This window comes from Hevea brasiliensis, chromosome 8 (genome assembly GCF_030052815.1).
Source record: "Hevea brasiliensis isolate MT/VB/25A 57/8 chromosome 8, ASM3005281v1, whole genome shotgun sequence".
Classification (NCBI taxonomy): domain Eukaryota; kingdom Viridiplantae; phylum Streptophyta; class Magnoliopsida; order Malpighiales; family Euphorbiaceae; genus Hevea; species Hevea brasiliensis.
The window spans coordinates 1,661,649-1,682,007 of NC_079500.1; the positions used below are offsets into that span (position 1 = coordinate 1,661,649).

The window sequence follows — 20,359 nt, forward strand, 5'->3', positions numbered from 1 at the left end:
AGGTTGTGTTTGTTGAGGGCAGTGTACATTTTAGGCCATAAATGAAATTGTGTGACCCCAATTGGTATGAGGCCAATTGAAGGTGAAACTAGACCCAAAATAGCCCATTTTCCATGAAGAAACCATGCCCAAATTCTGTCCAAAACTTGACCTAAATACTGCCCAAATTCGGATTTCCCTGCACCAAACCCAGAAAATGACCAAATGAACAGTACATATTCATTTGGTCATAACTCTCTCTATACTAGTCCAAATGACCTAAAATTTCACCCATGGAAAGTTTAGACATAGGGCTACACTTTTCATGAAGACCACTTAACCCAGTTTTTCCTTTAACAAATTCAAATTGTTAGCATAAGTTGGGTCACTGAAACTGCCAACCCAGAAAATGACCAAATGAACAGTACGTGTTCATTTGGTCATAACTCTCTCTATACTGGTCCAAATGACCTAAACTTTTACCCATGGAAAGTTCAGACATAGGGCTACACTTTTTATGAAGACCACTTAACCCAGTTTTGCCTTTAACAAATTCAAATTGTTAGCACAAATTGGGTCACTGAAACTGCCAACCCAGAAAATGACCAAATGAACAGTACGTGTTCATTTGGTCATAACTCTCTCTATACTGGTCCAAATGACCTAAAATTTCATCAATGGAAAGTTTAGACATAGGGCTACACTTTTTATGAGGACCACTTAACCCAGTTTTGCCTTTAACCAAATCAAATTGTTAGCAAAAATTGAGTCACTAAAACTGCCAACCCTGAAATTGTCCAAAATATTGTTCCTTTGGTATGCTTGACCAGTTTTGGCAAAAATGCCATAACTTGGTGTCCAAAGCTACAAATTGAGTGAAACTAGTGCCAAAAGTTTTATAAGACATAGCACAACAATTTTTATGTTTTGACCAAGCTCTAGAAACCATTGTATCCTAGGGAAAATATTAGCCAAAGTTAGGAATTGAAATCTAGAAAATGTTAAGTTGAACCCAGAATGCCATTTGATACCTGTGTGTTCATTTGGCCATAACTCCCACTAGGAAATTCCATTTGAGATGTGCCAATATGATCTAGAAACATGATACTTAGGGCTACAACATTGATTTAGACACCTTTGCCAAATTCTAAGTTTAAAGACCCTAAAAAGAGGGTCAAACATACTGCCCTGAAGTTGGTTATTGCCCTTATAGGACTGAGAGTCCAGGTTAATACACTGACTATAACTCACTATACCAAGCTTGAAAAATTATGAAATTGTACCTGGGAGTCCCTAAGACATAGAGGATCATATCTTGTGAAGGAACCTAAGTCTAAAAATGACCATAAAATGATCAAATGACTGGTCAAAGTTTATTGACCAGGAATTGTAAATTCTGGACAGCTTAGAGACAAAGGGACCAGTTATGGTATTTTAACCATAACTTAAGTTCTATAACTCCAAATTCAGTGATTCAAAAATTGAAATTCAAGTTTAAACATAGAGGAGAAATATTTAATAAGGAAGTGTGACTAAATAGACATCCTAACCTAGTCAAATTCCTAGATAAAGATAACACATCAACATGAACCTAAAGAAAGGTTCATGGGAAAAATGCTATATATGATAATTAAAATACTCATAAGGAAAATTAAATATTAAAAATAATATGAATATGTAAATTGGGACTAATGCCCTATTAATATGAAATTAATGGTACTAATGAACAGTACTAGAAAATAGTAACAGGGAATAGTGCTAAATTTATTAAAAATGTTTAATTGCCCATAGTATACCTAGACTTATTTATTTAGTTTGGATAAATTGGTATACCAATTAGGAACTATAGATAGTAGTACTGCCTACTGAGAAAATCATGAACTGACAATATATGTCTGGTATGATTGTTCTACAGGCTATATGCCTACTTACTGGCCATTGTGCCTACTTTATTTCTGGCTTTACAAGCTCGACATGGTATCGTGCCCGACACCGCCTCGTGCCGATGTGATGTATACAGGGTAGACATATGGCTGTCTAACCCGTATACTCCCGTGTATCCAGCTTTTATAATTTGTTATAGGTTTCTTGGGCATTGATAATAATTAATTAATACTGAATATACAATAAGTAAATAGGAAAGATCCCAATAATTTTAATTGTTTCCAAAGTGTAATAAAAAAAATTTGTAAAAGACCCAGAATTTATGATTTGTAAATATTAATCAATTGTTTAATTATTGTTATTATAAATTATGCACCACTAAGCGTTATGCTTAGCGCGTTGGTTTTCCATCGCGTAGGTACTGAAGATCAGCAGTCGCCACAATAGTATTTGGACAGAGTTCCAACCAGATCTGCCACCGATCAGAGTCACCTCACCAGTCTTTTGTATTTTGGTAGGGCCCATGTGTAGACTAGTATTTTGGTTCATTATGTCTAGTCATGATGTAATTACTAGTTTATGATGTATTTTATTTTGGACTTGAAATGAAAACTTATAATTTATTATCTATGAATTTTAATATGAATGCAATAGATGACACTTCATTTTGAGATCTCATAAATAGTTGCGAATGATATGATAAAAGAGAATATGATATGGAAATATGTGAGATGACTATGAATATGTTAACAGGTGATAGTGGAACCCGCTAGATGCTAATAAAACAGAGGAGGATCTGTTCGGGTCTCCACAAAAATAAGATATAAAAAAAAAAAAATTTTCTACACTTAAATTACCTGATTTAAAGGACATTAAAATTTACAATAGACATGACAAGACAAGATAGGGTGCTCCGGCACCGAATGTGGCACTTCTTGCTCGGCTATACAATAGACGGGTAAGGGGCGTCACAAGTTCAGCACTAAAATCAACCTTTTTATACTTCATCCAATTGAGCAATTCTGGATCGCCAAAATTGGAGAACCCATTTGTTTTTCAAAATTGATTTTAAGGCATTTTTCGATGACTATGATGAAAAGGAACAAGAATATGAGGCTTTGAAATGGAAAATGGTAAAAAAAAAAAAAAAAAAAAAAGCTAATAAAAAAATGGAACAGATATGGTGGAGCCATGGATGCTGATTGAGCTTGTGGGTCTTAGGATTCATTGAGATGGATTGTGGGATTCTTTGATTTTTGGAGTTTGGTTGTGTTATTAATTTTTTTTATTTTAATTAAAAATAATAAATAAATTTTAATATTTAAAATATAAAAATTAATAGTTTATCAAAAAAAATTTGAAAATTATTTTAATATTTTTGACAAAAAGTGGGTTTATTTGAATCTAAACAAAAACTTTTGGGTTTATTTAACCTAAAAGGTCAAAATGGATTTATTTTAACATTATAGAAAAGTTAAAGAGCTGATTTGAATTCATTTCAGCAATTATTTTATCTCATCAAAAACCTTCTTGAACTTTTTTTTATTTAAAAAAATAAATCGGATTTTTCATATCAATTTTTTAAAAATCATAAATTTTATTAAGAGAAAATAATCTTTTCATACCAATAATTGATCAATGGTAGCACGGATTGCCAACTCTTAAGTCCTAAGGGTGTACGATCGGATTTTATTTTTTAATAGTTTGATATTAATTCGATTCAATTTTTAATTTTTTGACTTCGGTTTAATTTTATCTCGATTTTAATTTCAATTTTAATTCTTAAAATAATTTTATTCAATTTGTGTCATGAAAAGTCAAACTTAAATTACCATTTAATCTTTAAAATTATCTGTTAATATAATTACATAATATATACACATTTTATCTATTTTTTAATTATATAATTGTACATATATAATTAAGGATTAGAAGCCTATCAAAAAATTAAGAATTAGAAAACATATTATATAATATATTATATTTATTATAATTAAATATTATAAAATAATTTAATATATTTATAACTAAATTTATCAAGAAAGCATATATATATATATATATATATATATATATATATATATATATATATATATATATATATATCCTGAAAACATCTAAAAAATTATAAAAAAAATTAAATAAAATCAATTTTTAATTAAGAATCAAAATCAAATTAAAATAGTAAAATAAATTGATTCGGTACGAAATGGATCTCACTATAACTGAACATTCAGACAAGCTAGCAACAACATCAAAAAATGGAATTGAAATCAGACCTGATCTGTTTGATACCATATTAGAATTTTGAATTTAAGGGTGAAATAAATATTTAGACTAGAGGCTAAAATCTATGAAGTATGAAATATGGACTTGCTTAAACTTCGATAAACAATTGCTACATGTTAAAACTAACCAATTGACATTAGGATTAAATCTTACTTCACCCCATGAGAAATGTATTGGCCTATGTTTGCTCACATCCCAAATATTAGTTCTTATGTAGGTATTCGGTATTCCATTGTTGATTTCTTTTATTTAACTTTTCAGTATGATGGCACAAAATTTTAATTATATTAACTTAAAATTTCTACAGATATGATTTGAAATTATAATAATTAATCTTTATCTGTGCATTGTGCAAATGATTATTTGATTTTAATGTTTAAAGATTTTTGCTAAATATGAAAATAATATAATTTATTAACATTAAACAAATATAATTTTTAATTTCTTTCAAACTTTAAGTTTTTTTTTTTTTTTGAAATTTCTTTGTTTAAATATTGTAAAACAATATTAATTGGAATTGTCATATGATATGATATATTCTTAAAAGTCTATATACTCTTAAAGCCAACCAATGCAATTACAAGTCAAGAGCAATACAACACAACTCAAAAGGAAAATACATTTATTTCAAACATAGAATATTAATACAACAAGTCATGCTTGGAACTCTCGTAGGGGACACACAGCATCACAGGAGCTTAGGAGTAGCCCAGTGATGATATTATTTAATTGCAACACAGATTGATATGGCACCTTTACAAGGCACAACACAGGCTACATTACGTAGAATTTCCCAATCTTCCTTGAATACTCTGAAGTAATCTGGGCGATATTTTCTGAAGTATTTAGTGGATTCAGGAATTTCTCGAAAAAGTCAGCTGAATTTTTGCGGATTCTTGTCAGGTTGTTGTGGTAGTCTACATAGTACAAACCAAACCTTGAAGTATAACCAATATTCCATTCGAAGTTGTCCAGATATGACCATGCGAAGTAACCTTTGAGATTAACATGGTAATCCCTGCCAAAACCAACAATCATTAGAAAAATCAATTAAGAACCAACAAAAATTTCTACATTAGTATTTTAAAGATTTGACTTACTTGAGGGACCCTAAAGCATTCCACATATGTTTTCTATAATAATCTATCCTGAATTCATCTTTAAGTGCTGCAGTTATGTTCTCTTCACCAGCTTTGTCAATTTCAGTGTTCAAATTGTCGACTCCTAAAATAGTATACAGAAACCCAAATTAATAAATTAGGCCAAAACATAATTGTAATTGACTATGTAGCATTTTTACGTGAGAAAGACATCAACCGCTTACCATTCTCAGTAATATAAATTACTGGATCATTGTATGTATCTTTGGTATAGTTTAAAAGATGTCGGATACCTTTCGGGAAAATGTAAAACCAAGACGAATAAGCCTGCAATTTTTAATTTATATGTTATTGATATATCCATAAATGTTGAATTCTCTTTGTATCATATTTTTATTAATTCATTTTCTTACATACTAACCTGTGGACCAATGAGATTACCATCATAATCATAAGCTGCAAAGTAAATAAAAAAAAATCATTTAAACTTCTTTTATAAAGAAAAACTTATCAATTAATAACATGTTAAATAATTATTTTCTTTAAACCTTCTATTTATTATTTTTATATATAAACTTACGAGTTTCAGTAATGTGACTATCAGTTTTATATCTAATATGATTTGAATCAACCGGAGCATTTGGCTTTGCATAATATGATGTGTAGTATTGTAACCCAAGAAAATCATATGATCCTCTAAGCAAATGAGTTTCTTCCTCAGTAAAATTGAGCAATCTATCTCCAGCTAAATCTCGCACAATCCTTGGATATCGACCATAGGTCAGAGGATCCATCCACCTAGGAAATGTGAAATAAAATTGTTTTTATTAAAAAAAGACTTTTTTACAAAATAAATGCTTACTTTTTCTAGCTTATTTTGGAAGAAAGACTCACAATCCGAACATGAAGTCAAGCGCTGTTTTGGATGCTTCAATATCTTCTGCTCTATTGGAGAGAGGTTCAAACCAGAAGGTAAAAATTGTGATCCCGATCTGGCCATTTTGAGTTTCCTACACAGTAAATATAATAAGCTCAATTTTGCATATATTTTTACTTGAGAAGTAAACAATTTAATTCATTTTACATATATATACCTTGTACTTTCCTCTATATAATTGTACAGCTGCAGAATGAGCAAGAAGTAGATGATGGGCGACTATGTAAGGTTCAGTGGCTGAGTTTCCAGCACGACATTGACGATTCACCCAAGATGAGCATCGACCAGGAGCAAAACTCCATCATCATATGAGAATCCACTAAGAGACCATGGTTCATTGAAAGTCATCCAGAACTTCACTCTGTCACCAAATTTTTCAAAGAGAAGATCTGCATAATCACGATAATCTTCCCTGTACATAGTTTATGAAATTATTTGATAAGATGTTTACTTAGATATTATTATTGATTTAACTTGATATAAAATTAAAAAAAAAGTAATATTTTCAAAATGTGATTTGTAGCTATATCCTTACACAATATTCCGGCTTAAAAAGCCACGATACTTGTCCTCTAGGGCTTGAGGAGTATCCCAATGAAAAATAGTAACAAATGGCTGGAGACCTGATTTTTTTACAAGAAAAGAAATTAGAAATTTGTTGTATTACCATTTTGAAAATGTTTTCTAAATGTTAACGACATAAAATTTCTATTCGTTATTTTAAATCATTTCAAGGAAAAGGAAATAATTATCACCTTGGTTTATAGTTTCATTGATAACACTGTTGTAGAATTTAATCCCTTCCTCGTTCACTCCTTCACGTCTTCTTCCACCTAAATATTGATATTTAAAAGAAAAATATTTAAGAAGACGGAAAATGTGAAAATCATAAACATGTAGTAAAATTCATATGATGGCAACACATGTTGAAAAGTTTCAAATTTTGATAAGGTCCTTACTAGGTATAACTCTTGGCCAGGAAATGGAGAATCTGAAAGCATTAAAACCCATACTCTTCACGTTTTGTATATCTTCCTACAAAATTGATTTCACAAATTTTGTTTAATTTATTGTTGACAAGGAACAAGGATTTGATGGGAAAAGAAAAATAAGAAGTTTGATTATTATACTTTGTAGCGGTGATAGAAATCAACTGCAACATCTCCGGTGCTGTGATCCTTTATCCTTTCTGCAAGATTACATAGAAATAATTAAAATTTTGCACATAAATATATCTCAAAACACACACACACACAAAGCTAACCTGGATACTCATGAGTAAATGTGTCCCAAACACTAGGTCCTTTGCCTGATATGTTTGCTGCACCTTCGATCTGAATACCATAAATAAGACTTTAAACAATTATTCAAATATATAGTTATACCTAGATACTTAGTGATGAACAATGAGAATTAATCTAATTGTTCATTATTTTCTTCCCTAGCTTCATCCTTTTATTTAGAAAAGTTAAGAAACGGATGTTGGGAAAGCACATACTGCTACAATCCCAGGTCATCAATGAATAAAGTTCTATACCTGGTAAGCAGAAGTGGCTGTCCCAAAAATGAAGTCATCTGGAAAATAAGTGCGGTTAAAATTTTCCGGGACACAATCTGCCATTAAAGCTGGCTTAGCAAGAGCCAAAAAGCTTATGAGGAAGATGAGCATCTCTAACAGCTGAAGAGAGTGCTTAGAAGCCATAACCAAAAGACGGTATTATGGTTTCAAGTGCTTGTGTGGTTTTCACTTCTTGGCAATGCCCCCTTTATATAGAGTTCATGCCAAGGCTTGAAATTGGTAACGTGATGCATTTGCATGCATGATCCTCCACTTGCACTATTCTCGTCCTCTCATGGGATTAAAGCCAAAGCAAGATTCCTTGGTGATTGCCCTTCTTTTTCTTTTAATAAAGGGAAAAAAAGGGGGGAAAAAATCTTTCACTTGTAACGTTAAATCTTTCACTTGTAACGTTCTTACATTTAGAGAATCAACCCTAGTTTTATTAAAATGTTAACTAAAAATATTAATTAATTCCGATCTGAAATTTAAGATCCCTAACCCAAAAACTTTTTTTTATATAAGCAAATAAATTTATTAATGAGAAAAAGGGGGGAAAGCACCAAAAAAAGAATACTTGATGAACAGATCGAACCCAATTGCACCCATCCTAGATAACTAACTTGTAATGGTGATGAAAAAAACTCCTCAGAAGAAACTACCAAAACAACAAAATAACTAGAACAAAAGCACAAAGAAAGAAATTCAGATACACAGAACCAGAATGGACCAAAGATGGAAAAGAGAACCCAAAACCAGCTACAACTAACAGGCAAGTACTGAAGCTACATCAAACAGCTAATTCCTAAGATAAAATGTTTTTTTTTTTTTTTTTGTTTACAATTCGCTAGCTCCTATTAAAATTTAAATTTGGGATCTTGATGCGTCCCAACCGCAAGTGCACGGGTCGTACAAGTAGTATAGAAAAATATCGATCCCACGAGGAGTTGTGTTAATGATTGAATTTTCGATATAAAAGTTGACTAAATTGAAGTATTTACGAGATTAAAATGATGAATTAATGGGTAATGGGGTGTGGAATCTAAATGTGCAAAATTAATATTCTATTCAACAATGTATTAATTAAACTAAAATTGCATCAAATAGAAATAAGCAAGTTCAAATATGGCAATATTTAAATTGGCAAATGATTAAATTCGATTAGAAATTAACAATGGTAAAAAGGCGATTCCGGAGTTCGGGATTTCATATTCGAGCTATTTTGGGATTTTAAATTGGTTATCCAATCCTGTGATACTAATGGGTTTTAAGGAGATTAATTCTTAAATCCTTTGAATTCCCTTTCGAGTGAGACAAAGAGTGCCTTAATCAAACTAATCCTACTTTCGTGGAGTTAGAATTAATTAAGACCCATTAAGTTCTTTAATTAATCTATGAATCCTCTTAATCCTTAGCCTATTTCTAGGTCTAAGTTAATTAAGTCCAATTTCCTGATTATCTATCACAAGGCCTTCTCCTTTCTGCTTCAACCATGGATTAAGAACATTACTCAATGGGATCCTACATTAAGCATGTCATTAAGCATACAAGAAATGAATAAAACTCATTAAGACCACAAAATATAGATTACCCAATCAAAATCCACAAAATATCTCAAATATTACAACCCTTACTCCAGAATCAAAAGTAAACTACTCACTATCCATAATGCTTACAAGATATGATGAGTTTAAATGGAAATAAAGCTTTAATCTAAGCTAAGAAGTAAGTAATTAAACACTAGAAATGTAGAAAAGTGTAAAGAAAGAAAGAAATCTGCAAATCTTAGTTGAAAATGGTGTGGAAGGTGAAATGACTCCTCAAATTCTGCTTAGCCTCCTCCTTTCTTCCTTTGCTCCTTTTTTTTTTCTAAAATGAGAAAATGGGACTATATATATCATTTTTCTGACATGGAGCCCTAAAATAGTATGTTCTAGGAGGAATACATTAAGGGAATCTTCTGCCAGCTCATTAATGAACTCTTTATGGACTGCATAAGTGGACTGCATAAGTTATGCAGTCCCTTATGCACATTTCGGCTGATTCTGGGTTACTTATGCGAAGCTGCATGACTTGGTGCATAGGTTATGCACAATTTCGTGAATCTGCATAAGGGAGGTGAGAATGTGCATAAGCTGTGCAGTCTCCTTATGCACATTTCGCCGGTTCTCGAATGTTGTTCTTCCTCCTTATGCAGAACTGCATAGCTTATGCGGCAAGTTATGCACAGTTTGGTCAATGCATATTTCAGCTTGAAAACTTGTTTTTGGCATCTTTTTGCTGTAGAAGACACTCCTCAATGGCAAAATTCTCTTTAGTCCTTCAAAAACACCATTTTTCCTACAAAACAAAGTAAAAATTACAAATTAGTGCAAAATTGACAACTATGGAAAACTAACTAATTAACTAATGAAATTAGCTAAAAAATGACTAATAACCAAATAAAATGATTATGAAATTAGACCTAAATGACTATGCAAAATGTGTGCATCAAATACCCCCAAACTCAAGCTTTTGCTTGTCCTCAAGCAAACTTTAAAATGTGATGCAAAGTTTTTAGGGGTGCCTTATCCAAAGAGTTATGAAAATCACTCATTAAGGTAACTTAACACACCTTTAGCCATACCAACAATCCATATACCCATCCTTCAAAATGCAAAGAATTTAATGCTTATCCAAGCTTTCACCGCTTAGCCATCAAGTCAATTATCATTCAAATCCCCAAACCAACTAATCAAAAGAGAGAGTCATGCTCAAAAGGAATTCTAGGACAATTGATAACCAAAGTATCTCAACATGGAATGATAGAATTGAATGAATAGATGAATAGTTTTCCAATCCCATAGGCAAATTCCCTACTCCTATCTCCACTAATGTAGCAAGTACTATCAAGAGATCAAAGGTCTTTTTAGGGATGTAGTGGGGGCATGGGGTTCAAAATGAGACTAAGAAGAAAGATAGGTAAAAAGGATTCAAAGCATGAGAATATTTTCAATTTTGAAACATAAGGTACACTTTATTATATATATATATATTTTTTTATATGGGAGAGAAGAATACACAATGAGGATTGTCAAGTGCTAGCATAGTTTACAAAACACATAAAATGGAGGGACATTTTGATACTTTAACTTGTATTTTGTATTTTCTTTTGATGATTGTCCCTAAAATTGCCACCCCCAAACTCATTTCTTTTGATACTTTGGGTGGATTTCTTTCATTTTGAATGGCAATAGTGAAAAGCACATATACTAGCACTTTTACAAGGTGACAAGTATTTCTTCTCCCTTTTATTGTATTTTTTTTTTCTTTTTTTTTTTTGTTTTTTTTTTGTTTTTTTTTTTTTAAATGTACCTAATATTGTAAATAATTATTCTCATGAAAAGGGTTGGAGTGTTTGGTTCATTGGCTAGGTAACAATAAGGATTTCAAGAAAAATTAGAGGTAAAAAGGCTCAAAGGGGTTTGCAAGGGTCAATTTTAATTAGGAAAAGGGCCAAAGGTTTAAAATGAGAAGGTTTAAATCAATGAATGCCTAATCATCTCTCTTTTCAAGTACAAGCTGGTATTTCGCCTTGAAAGGTTTAGAAAATTTGTTCTAGGATTGGTGAGACATCATTTGACTACCTTATATCCAATAATTCCCTCTAAACACTTCCATCTCCAAATGACTAGTTGGGTGGCTTTTTGGCTAAGAAGATATAGGCAAGGGATAGACACTTCAAAACCTTGCACCTTTTAGGAAACTTTCAATCCACAAACCCAACTAAAAGGTGAGTCAAATCACTTTCATAGGCACATTTTCAATACTCAAGGGATTTGGCAAAAGATTTTAATGCATGGTGTATGATTCCTAAAATGAGTAATGCATGAACTAAATGGAGGAAGTCTATTTGTATGCAATTTGTACAATTTCTAAGTGATGTATAATGTGTGTGTAAATGTGTAATGAATATGTATGTATGGATGTATATAAAATATTTACAATATATGTAAATGAAATGGGATGAGATGCTCTTATACTCAAAATGTGAAAAATAAAGCTAAAAATCAAAATGTGCACCCCCAAACTCAAAATTAGACATTGTCCTCAATGTCTCAAACAGTAGATATCCAAAACTCAAAGCAAATAATATTGACCAGGAATTGTAAAAATTAAGAATAAAAAGAGAGAGTTACCTGGTATGAGAATTCAAGTTAGAGGGATGCATAAGAAGCTGCACAGGTTATGCAGAGTTAAGTGCTGTCCAGAACATGTGCATAGGTAAGGTGCATAAGCCATGCGGTGCTGCATAAGAGGCAATAGATGTTGCATAGGCTATGCAGGACAGTTGCATAAGGGAAATACAACCTGTGCAGTTCTGCAGAAGTAGCAGGAAGGGTTGCACAGGCTATGCAAAGGTTATGCATGAGGAAATTCATAGCTGTGCAGTGTATACAAAAACTGCTGCATGGGAATTGGCAAGGGGAAATGTACAACCAGCAGTAAAAGTATGGAAATATAGACAGAGTATGGGCAAATATGTACAAAAAGGCAATAAGTGCAATAAAAATCAAAGAAGACGAATGTAATAGCTATTCAATAAAACTTCAAAAGAAACAGAATTTAAAAGAAACTAATTCAGAACAAATCAACAAAATCCAAAACAAAGTATAAATGTTTGAACATATTTACAAAGAAAAGGTCCTACAAGATTGAACAAAAGTAAACTAAACACTAATCTATGTCTATTGTTTTTCCTTTGTCCAAGGATGTTGCTAAGGGGCTGGTGGCTGCTGCCGGCTGTCGAAATGATGGTGCAGGAGGAGGTGATGGAGGTGGGGGTGGCATGCCCAGAAAGATCATGAGTTGCTTCACCATCTCCTTCAGTTCTTTCTGTTTGTCCCTGGTTTCCATGACAAGGTCAAACAGTTGCTCATGACGATCCTTTAGTGTATCAAGACCATCACAAGCTTCCTATCCACAAAGTAGATATCATCACTAAGCCTGTCGAGGTAGGTGAATAAGGCTTTAGTGTTGAATGGAGGAGGTGCTGTGGATGAGGTAGGTTCAGCTGTAGGAGGAATGGGCTGAGCAGAGGTAGCTGGAGTGTCCTGAGTAGGCTGAGGGGGTGGGGTAGGGGTAGTAGGGTGCTGTGGGACTGGTGTGAAAGGTTGAGTTTCTGCTGCAGGATGGCCAGTATCATCAAAATATGATAAATGGAACCCTGTTTTGGTTAAGTGTGCAGTATCAAAATAGGAAGTGTCCTCAAGTGCTGGGATTGAGTGCTCTGCAGGATTAAAGCCAAAATGCTTGGCTATGACAGTGATGAGTCCACCCAAAACAATGTCACCAATGGATTTGGTGGCAATATGCAGCACATGCTCGCAAAAGAAGTAACCTGGAGACACTCTAACTTTGTGAAATGCACACCATAACATAAATAGTTCAGATTTGCCCACAGCACCAGAACTAGTCCCTCTGCCCAATATGGTGCTAGCCATCAACCTATGAATAAACCTAAGTGCAGGGTCAAGGATTTGGGATGTTTTGGACCTACCAGCAGAGAAGGTTTGGGGTTGGTTTGTTATGATTCTCCAAAATTGGGCAGGATTCCAGATGCCCTTATTGGCTACCTCTACTCCAGTATGTGGTACTCTAAAGAACCCATCAATTGCAAAACCAAAAATGCTATGAAATTGATCCAATGACAGCTCTCTATTTTGCCCCAAGCATCTAAATGTCATAATTGGCTTATGGTCTACATCATGCAAGTTGAGGGTAGCAGAGAATGAAGAAATAAACTCCAAAACTAGAATTGGATAAACTACCTCTTGCTTATGCACAAATTCTGTCCAACCCATACCGTCAAGAAATGCAACTACATTATCAAATAAACCCAGAGATTGTAGAGCATCAGCAGATATATACCTAGTAGGTTGTACCCTTCTATCTTTGAGTCTTTTGAAAGCGACTTTTGAATTGTATCGTGAGAGGCCAGGTAGCTTTGATACAAATGGGGTTCTTTGGCTGTCCTTTTCTTGCTGGAAGAAGGTGTAGAGGCTGGAGCTTTTGGCTTTTTAGGAGGTGGCTCCGAAAATGGGGTGGGTGGGTCTTTGCGTTTGGACAGAGGAGGAGCAGAGGGCATGGGTCGCACGGATTTGGATCGGATTTTGCGTTTGTATGTGGTTGATGGAGGTGGTGGTGTCGTTTGTGGTGGAGGATTGGAAGGGGGATGTATCGAAGACAATGGAGAGACTTCAAGAGGAGAGGCGGGGCGGGAATGTGGAGGGGAATCCATGGTCGATTGGAGTAGAGATGGAAATGTAGGGGGATTTAGGGTTTCGTGATGAGAGCGCTGATGGAGAAGATGGGAGAGAGATGGCGAGAATGCCGGAAAGAAATGGAGGATGAAGGGCGGTCGTGGGGTTCAAGAGTCGGGAAGTGGAGGTGGTGGGAATGGCCTTTGCTGAAAATGAATTTGAATCGGGTTGTAGGAGATTGCATAAGGAGAAAATGATTTATGCATAACTTGTGCGTGTTTCAAAAAGGATTTATATTTCAGAAAAGTGCTTATGCACAAGTGCATAGGTTATGCACTGTCCTTATGCATGTTTCGGTGACCCTGAAATGGTGAGGAGCGAAGTCATGCGGGAGTGCATAAGTTATGCACTCCCCTTATGCATCTCTCGGCAAGAATTGTTTTTCAGAAACTTGGGTCATGCAGATGTGCATAGGCTATGCACTCTGCTTATGCACTCTGCGGCAATTTTTGGGATTTTGGAATTTTGGTTATGCGTATGCATAGGCTATGCACATTGCTTATGCAGGTCTCGGTAACTTTTGGGGTTTTCTGTTTTCTGGTTATGCAGGAGTGCATAGGCTATGCACTCTGCTTATGCACTCTTCGGCTGAATTGATTTTTTGGAGATCTTGGTTATGCAGAGGTGCATAGGCTATGCACCTTCCTTATGCACCCCTCGGCAAGAATGATTTTTCTGGGTTTTTGGTCATGCGTAGTGCATAGGTTATGCACTCGCTTATGCAACCTTCTGCACTGGAGTGTGGAATTTTGGTTATGCGTATGCATAGCTTATGCACCTTCCTTATGCAAACTTCAGAGAGAGAAAATGAAGGATTTGAAGTTATGCAATTGTGCATAGGTCATGCACTCACCTTATGCAAGTTTTGAGATATGAATTTTGACAAAATGAGGTTATGCAGGGTTGCATAAGCTATGCACTCTCCTTATGCACTTGCAATAAAGGTGAAAAATGGCAAGAATTTTGGTCATGCAGGATTGCATAAGCTATGCAGTTGCTTATGCACAAGTTTAACAAGATCAAGAATGCAATAGAACATGGATTGCAAGTGTGAAAGATACCCTGGAATGATGAAATATAATTCTATGAAGCACAAACCATGAGAAATTTTCACCAAAAACACATCAATATATTCAAAATTCATCAAAAGTGCATCACATAAGCATGTAAAAATGGATCCTACATAAAAGACCTTTGAGAGCTATGCCATTTTGACTCAAATTCTGCAAATCAACATTTAGCACATAAAACTCCATAAAAATCTGTATAAAGTTGCATCAAACCACAAATGAGAAATGAAATCTCCAAGATTTGCCAAGAAAATTCAACATTTCTACTTTGAATCCTACAACCCAAAGAAGCTCAAAGCTATGAAATGACTCACTTAACACCAAAATATCATTAAAAGCACAAATATAAGAAAAATACCCACACAACCTCACCAAAAAAACATGTAATCTGCAGATTCTATTGTTCTGATCGCATAAACCGGATAGCAATTTCAAAGCTTCACCAACCTTTCTCCATAGATAAACATCCAACCTCATCAAAAATACAAGTCATTGGCTGCAGACACCTTTTGCTGCAGATTTTATTTTTCCTCTGCATGAACTAGATTGCAGCTCTGCCGCAGATTATGCGACAAAAGCTTATCGATTCTTTTGAAGGACTAAATTTGTCAAGTTAAGAATTACTTCCCCAATAGTTCACCAGCCCTTCTTCATTGAATTACATCTACAAGAGACAAAATTTAACAATGTCAAAAATTGAATTTGGGGAGATTTAAGATAAAAAACAAAATTAATGAAAATGAAAGTAAATCAACAAAAGCAAAATAAAAGGACTTGGGATGCCTCCCAAGAGGGCTAATTTATAGTCCTTAGCTGGACTTTTCATGAATTTCGCTGAAAAGAGGTGAGGGATTGGAGAGCTTGTAACAGCTTGCTCCTAGTATTGGGTCTCCAGTTATGTAATGCTTCAATCTATGCCCATTGACCTTAAAATTCCCAGATTTTTCACTCCAAATTTCTATTGCTCCATAAGGGAAAACCTTAGAAACTCTATATGGACCAGTCCACCTTGACTTGAGTTTTCCAGGGAACAATTTCAATCTCGAGTTGAACAACAAAACTGAATCACCTTCTTTGAATTCCTTTTTCCTCAGATGCTTATCATGCCAAACTTTAGTTCTTTCTTTGTAAATACGGGCACTTTCATAAGCATCCATCCTCAATTCCTCAAGCTCATTAAGTTGTAACAACCTTTTCTCACCAGCTTGCTTAAGATCAAAATTCAAGGTCTGAATGGCCCAATATGCTCTATGTTCTAGCTCCACAGGTAAATGACAAGACTTACCATACACCAACCTAAAGGGAGTAGTTCCTATAGGTGTTTTGTAGGCAGTCCTATATGCCCATAAAGCATCATCTAGTTTGATAGACCAATCTTTCCTAGAATTGTTCACTGTTTTCTCCAAAATATGCTTGAGCTCTCTGTTAGAAATTTCAACTTGTCCTGAAGTTTGAGGATGGTATGGGGTAGCTATCTTGTGCACTACACCATACTTCCTCATTAAGCTCTCAAATTGCTTATTACAAAAATGGGAACCCCCATCACTAATTATAGCCCTAGGAGCTCCAAATCTGCTCAAGACAAATTTTTTCAAAAATTTTACTACCACTCTAGCATCATTAGTTGGAGTTGCAATAGCTTCCACCCACTTTGACACATAGTCAACCCCAACTAAGATGTATCTATTACCATATGAAGGAGGAATGGCCCCATAAAATCTATTCCCCAAACATCAAATAATTCCACTTCAAGAATATTATTTAGGGCATTTGATCTCTTTTGACAAATTTCCACTCCTTTGACATTTATCACAATCCAACACAAATTTCCTCACATCCTTAAAAGATTTGGCCAAAAGAAACCAGCTTGCAAAATTTTACTAGCTGTCTTAGAGATGCCAAAATGTCCTCCATAATCGAAGCATGGCAATGACGCAAAATACTGGATTTCCTCTTCAGAATACATCTTCTAATTAGACCATCACAACATCTCCTAAAGAGTAAAGGATCATCCCATCTATAAAACTTCACTTCATGCAAGAACTTTTCTTTTGTTGCCATGTCATACCTAGAGGTAATATTCCACAAGATAGATAATTCACAAAATCTGCATACCAAGGTAGTTTAGCAACAAGAGAGAAAAGTTGTTCATCCAAGAAAAACTCATCAATAGGATTTCATCCAATTCTTCACCATCCAATTTCAACCGACTAAGATTGTCAAGAACTACATTTTCAGCTCCTTTCTTATCTCTAATCTCCAAATCAAATTCTTGTAGCATCGAATCCACCTAAGGATCCTCGGTTTTGCCTCCATTTTACGGAGCAAATAACTGATGGCTGCATGATATGAAAATATAACCACCTTTCAGTCAATAATTTAAGGACTGAACTTTTCAAATTAAAAGACAATTGCAAAAAATTCCTTTTCGCTTGTTGCATAATTTGTTTGAGCCTCATCCAGTGTTCTACTAGCATAATAAATAGCATAAGCCTTTTGTCCTTTCTTTGACATAGAACATCCCCAATTGCATAGTTGCTAGCATCACACATAATTTCAAAAGGTAGGCTACAATCATGTGGTTGCATGATTGGTGCAGTGATAAGAGCTTGCTTCAACCTGCAAAAGGCATCCAAACACTCTTGGTCAAATTCAAATGGTGTGTCATTACTTAACAAATTAGACAAAGGTTTAGCTATTTTAGAAAAATCCTTAATAAAGCGTCAGAGAACCCGGCATGTCCTAGGAAACTTGAATTCCCTTGACATTGGTAGGAGGAGCCATCTTCTCTATCACTTCAACTTTGGCTTTATCAACCTCTATTCCTCTGTTAGACACCAAATGTCCAAGAACTATCACTTCCTGAAACATAAAATGACACTTTTCCCGCTTTAACACAAGGTCGATTCGCACATCGCTGCAAAATTTTAGAAAGGTTAGCCAAGCATATATCAAAAGAAGATCCATAAATGTAAAAATCGTCCATAAAACCTCCATTATGTCTTCAATGAAATCGAGAAGATTGCCATCATGCACCTCTGAAAAGTGGCTGGTGCATTACACAACCCAAATGGCATCCTTCTATAAGCAAAGGTTCCATATGGGCAAGTAAAAGTGGTTTTCTTGATCATTTGGATGGATAGGGATTTGAAAAAACTCGAATATCCATCTAAATAGCAAAAGTAAGAATGCCTAGCTAGTCTTTCCAACATTTGATCAATGAAGGGAAGTGGAAAATGATCTTTTCTAGTGGCAACATTTAATTTTCTGTAATCTATGCACATTCGCCAACTAGTCACCGTTCTAGTGGGAATTAATTCATTATTTTCATTTTTGACCACTGTCATTCCACCCTTCTTTGGGACAACATGTACTGGGCTTACCCAAGCATCTGCGAGATGGGATATATGATCCCTGCATCAAGCAACTTCAAAATCTCCTTTTTAACAACTTCTTTCATATTTGGGTTCAACCTCCTTTGATGTTCAATAGATGGTTTACAATTTTCTTCCAAACTGATTCTATGCATGCAAAAATGTGGGCTTATTCCTTTAATGTCATCTATGGTGTATCCCAAAACTTTCCTAAATTTTCTCAACACTCTTAACAACTTATCAGCCTCTAAAGTACTCAAGTTTGCATTTACAATTACTGGATAAGTGTTATTAGTGCCAAGAAATTCATACCTGAGCTGAGAAGGAAGTTGCTTAAGTTCTACCTTAGGTGCATCTTCTTCCTTGAATGATGATTGCTTAAATTCAGCTTTTTCCTTTTGTGTGAGTTGAAAAACTGGAGCAGAAACGAATGGTGGACTTCCCTCTAAGTGTTGAGTATATGCAGCTACATGAGGGTTGTCATAGTCTATGCCTCCTCCATGAACCAAACAATTTTCAAGTGGATCTTCTGGATATTTCTTTCTGAAGTGTTCTTCAACCAGCTCATCAATAATATCAACTCTCAAGCAAGTATCAGCTTCAGAATGATGCTTTTTCATAGTGTTATTGATATTGAAAATTAACTGCTCTTCACCAACTCTAAGAGTAAGCTTTTCTCCTTTCACATCAATCAATGCTCATGATGTTGCTTGAAAGGGTCTCCCCAAGATATTTGGAATATTAGATTCTTCCTCCATGTCCAAGATGAAAAACTCAAAAGGTATATAGAACTTTCCAACCTTCAGGGGCACATTCTCCAAAATCCCTTCAGGATACTTGATTGTTCTGTCAGCTAACTGAAGAGAAATGTGGGTTGGCTTTAGATCTCCCATGTTGAGCTTCTCATAGATAGAAAGGGGCATAAGGCTAACACTGGCCCCTAAATCACATAGAGCTTTTGTAGAACATGATTCCCCAATGTGGCATGGAATTGAAAAACTCCCTGGATCCTTAAGCTTTGGAGGAAGTTTCCTCTGGAGGATAGCACTACATTCTTCTGTCAAAGCTACAGTTTCATCATCTTCAAGTTTTCTCTTATTTGAGAGAATTTCTTTCAAGAATTTTGCATAAGAGGGCATTTGTGAAAGAGCATCAACAAAAGGCACATTTATGTAAAGTTTCTTCAAAACCTCTAAGAACTTCCCAAATTGCCTATCAAGCTTGGCTTTGTGAAATCTTTGAGGAAAGGGAAGTTGTGGCTTGTAGGGCTCAGGAGGTATATACTTCTCTTCTTTTTCTTCAAATTTCTCCTTACATTTTTCTGCACTCTCTTGTTTTCCACTCTCATCAGTTCCTTTCTCATTTTCTCTCTTCTCACTGTTTTCACTCTTCTCATCATTTATAACTTTACCACTTCTTAAAGTAATAGCTTGACAATGCTCTCTTGGATTTTCTGGTTGACTTGGAAGCTTTCCAAAAGATTTGGCACTTGAGGAAGATGCTTGTTGTGCAATCTGGTTTTCCAAAGATTCTTGTGTGTTTGCATTTGTTCCACCTTGCTTTCACCTCTCTCATCTCCTCATCATGCTTATTTTGATTGGCAAGAATCATGCAATAAAGCTTCATGGTGGAATTTCGTTCTTCTTTGTTTTGGTGGGGGTTCATATTTTTCTCACGAAAATTAGGCAATGGTTGCCTATTTTGGCGATATGGAACTTGACTTTGTTGTTGTGGTTGAAAATTCGATTTTGAACTTGATTTTGCTAATTGCCCCATTAAAAGTTGTTATTATTCCTCCAATTTGGATTATAAGTTTGAGAATAAGGATTCCTCATTTGCTTGTTTCCAAAATTACCAACATATGCC

At 34.6% G+C, this 20,359-nt stretch overlaps 1 pseudogene; it reads right to left on the reverse strand.

The window, feature by feature from the left end:
- Nucleotides 1-4,801: 4,801 nt before the first annotated feature.
- On the reverse strand, nucleotides 4,802-7,891 carry LOC131182411 (cyanogenic beta-glucosidase-like; annotated as a pseudogene).
- Nucleotides 7,892-20,359: the final 12,468 nt, after the last annotated feature.